The following is a 3,698-nucleotide window of genomic DNA, read 5'->3' as shown; positions in this document are numbered from 1 at the left end:
AAATTATGCAAATGTGCAATGTTCCTGCAAAAACATGCTTTAACAAAATAAATGTGCCCGATATAGTCTGGAAAGCAGCAATATGGCATGATGGTACAGGGAAATATATAGAGAGATGTGTGGGCTGGAGATCATGACTGAATGCTGCATGGGAGGAACAGCCCCATATGCCCACAAACTCTTGTCCCAGGAGCTTTTCACAAACTGAACACTTGTTCAATGTTTCTTGACAGTCATGAGGACTAGAAATTTGCTAACAAAGAACAGGTGGGATTCTCAGGAATCCAAAGTATATACTGTAATGTATGTGAGATGTTAAATGGAGTAATATCTGCATAAACTCAGAACAGGTATGTTGCCCTTCGTATGAAGTTTCTCCCAGCATATGTACAGAGGAGAAGACAGTAATATAATCAAGGGAAGCCAGTGTTTCTCTCTTCCGCATTTTAAACATATTTCTGAAATCCTATCATAGTACAAATATAATCATGGGTTCCAGGGCAACACATGAGTGCTAATTACATCAGCATACAAGAGATAATTTGAAGGCACGAAGGGTAAGTTGCCCATCCCATCACTATCCTAGTACACTCAAGGGCAACACAGACATGAAGACTTGAGGCTGCTCTTTAAGAGAGAGGCAATCAGTGAATGATTCTGGACAGCAAAGTGCTTGGCAAAGGACCGAACTGCTTTCACAGACTGATCGATGCAAGAGAAAAAGGGAGCCAACAACCCAGATGGTAGAAACGGGGTCTGATTACAGGTGGAACCTGGATGAAATTGTAGTCTTCTCTAGGGACTATCAGAGACCAGGCTGGGACTAAAGCAGAGAGGTATCACAGAGAGGAGAAACTTCTACCTTAGGTGAAAGCAATATGATGACAGAATGGTGTGGGCGCTACAGAACCTTGTGATACATAGCAAGAGACCAGGTTGTTGTCTGAATCCTGCCATACTGTTGCCTGCAGGAATTCAAGGACTGTAAAGGAAACACAGCACTGAACAGGAACACAGGGAACCCTGGCCCTTTGGTACAACTGAGCACAACCCTAGGCATGTCTACTCAAAAGTAAGCCCCATTGAGTTCAATGGTGCTTACTCCCATGTAAGTGCATACAGGATTGCAGCCTTAGACTACTTGGGAACTATGGGTTTTGATGGCATGGCCACTCAAGAGCAGGGCTAGGATGCACAAGGGAAGTGTTTTGCCACCAAAGAGCGCAATGATTACACACCTTGTGGCACCTTAAAGACTAACACATTGGGGCCTATAGGACCCGGTCTTGGTTTTGCTGCAATTGGTGAACATGATTAAGGTGGCAACCCTATAATATTTACTTAGAAGTAAGAAGGAAGTAAGGTTCCTTGAACTCAACAGGACTTATTTTTGAATAGACATGCATGGGATTGTTCTGTAAACTCTCGAATCTTTCACCAAAGAACTCCATTAGTGTTTCCATAGTGATAGCAGGTGGACTGTTATTGGTAATGGAAGCAGTCAACAAATTAGACTTATGCGCTACGCACTCATAGACCATGCACTGTTGCACCCGCTTTGGGACAGTGCTTCACTGTAGAGCATTTCTCTTGGTGTTTGCAGTTGACCTGATGGGGCCCTTGCTCACTGCAACTGTATTTCCCTCACGTGGATCTTTCCGTTTGCAAAAATGCATTAAGATTTTCAAACCTTCTGACCCCTAGACTTCTAGTCGGCTCTCAGGATATGCCTCACATGCTCAACTTTCCATGTGGCTGGAACTAAGAGAGCTACATAAGCACAGAGGAAGACTGCAAGGGAAGACACCTGCTTCTGTTTTTAATGTTGTGTAAGATGGTAAAGAGACTTCTGGGTAAAGCCTGGAGAGGGGGAGAGAGAGCAAAAGACACCCTCATCTCCAGCATCAGCAAGAGGCCATCATATTATGCTCCATTCCATGTATTCGATACATGTGTAGAGGGGAATGAAATGGTGTCAGCTAGCCCTGTCTCCCAGACCAGCATGCCATTACTGGCCTCAGCCCCAACCTCCATGTATTGGGTGCAGTTAGCCCATCTCTGAGACCAACTAAAGCAGTTACTTTCACCTATTTGCCTCCACTTCTTTCCTTCTCCTTCCATTCCCTGTGTTTGAAACGAAAGAAGGGAACAAAGAGGAAGAGGGAATGTGGAAGGGAGGAGAATGCCAAGCTAGAGCAACGGAGAGTGGGAGAAGCTGATGTGGGCACATCACTGGGTAAGGAGAAATAGCACTTGGCCTGCTGTCTCAGGCATTAGGAGGTCTTGGAACAGCCCTGTTTGGTAGAACAGAAGAACAGGTTCTATGAGCTGCATGCATATTGTCATCAGGTGTGCTCCGAGACATGTGTAACACATGGGGGAACTGAACATGTGTGCAGGAACATAGGTGCAGTGGCTTAGCATGACATACCTCAACTGACTCAAAGAGTCCAACAGAAAGGTACAACATAATACAATTTATTGGGGGGATAAATAGATAGTTAAAGGAAGGGGGGGGGGCTCAGAAACATGCAATGCAATCACACACCCATACACATAGGGAGAGCTAAGCCCTGAATGGTAGCAGTTGCTAGGCAATAATATAAGAAAAAAAGGAGAAACTTGGAAGGAGGAGGGACACAGAAGCACACAAAGGAAAGGTGATGAGAGGGGAGGCATATGATGTTTTGGGGGAGACATCAGCAACTGCAAGAAATAAGGAGATTACCCAGAGAGCCAGGGGATACAGGTCTAGGGTTTGTATGGTATCAAGGGAAGAAGAGGATGGGAAGAAAACTCAGGGAGGAAGGGGAAAAAAACGAAACAGAACCAAGGGTTTTGGCCATGGTGCATCCATGGTTCCAGATGGTATGTGCATGGGGACCATTCTTATATTCCAATGTACAGAGGTCAGAGAGTGGGGTCAGCACTCGCACACTGGTTCAAGGAAGAGCTAGCCAGTGCAATTCTGCTCCCTTCTGTATGTTGATTCAGTACATGGAAGAGAGTGTGAGAAGGCGGCTATGGAGAAGAAGGGACCACAAGAGGGGGAGAAGTCTGAACGGGGCCTCCCAGCTGGCTTTCATTAAACTCTGTCTAGGTGTGGAGTGCTTTCCTCCCCTATGGATTTCCAACCCTGAGAAGACTGGAGGCTGAGGCGGGCCAGAGGCAAGGGAAGAGGGGCCTGTGAATGTTTTAAAGCTCAGTAAAGCTGCCGCGAGCAACACCTGACAAGTCAGAGTAATTTGTTGGGGCACTTCTAGTTACAGCTTGTGGGTCTGGAGCTGCTCAGCCCTCGCAATGGCCCTCCTATTTATTGACAAGCCAATTTGTGTAATCAAAAAGTGATACCTATGAGCTCCGTGCTGAACATCTGGTTCCGCTCGAGATTTTGGCAACTCCTCCAAGCTTTGACAGAGGAAAATAGGTACATTGGTTTCAATTTAGAGAACAAGGCTTTGCAATGTAGCAGTGAGCAAGCCAAATGCAAGGGTGAGCAACTTCCATGTCTAGTGGTACGAGGACATGTTCACTTCAGAGACGTAGCTCCCAAAGGAGCAGAATGCATCTTTTACTGTTTAGATACCAACAGTTGAATGGTCTTTATCTTCATGCTACTTCTCACACTGATACAAACATTCTCAGAACTTCCAGGTTCAGTGTACTTGCAAAATGGTAACATTTGTTTTTCAGGTTAG

This window comes from Tiliqua scincoides, chromosome 2 (genome assembly GCF_035046505.1).
Source record: "Tiliqua scincoides isolate rTilSci1 chromosome 2, rTilSci1.hap2, whole genome shotgun sequence".
In the NCBI taxonomy this organism is placed as follows: Eukaryota; Metazoa; Chordata; class Lepidosauria; order Squamata; family Scincidae; genus Tiliqua; species Tiliqua scincoides.
The sequence above is the reverse complement of the archived record's forward strand: the minus strand, read 5'-3'. Positions refer to the sequence as shown.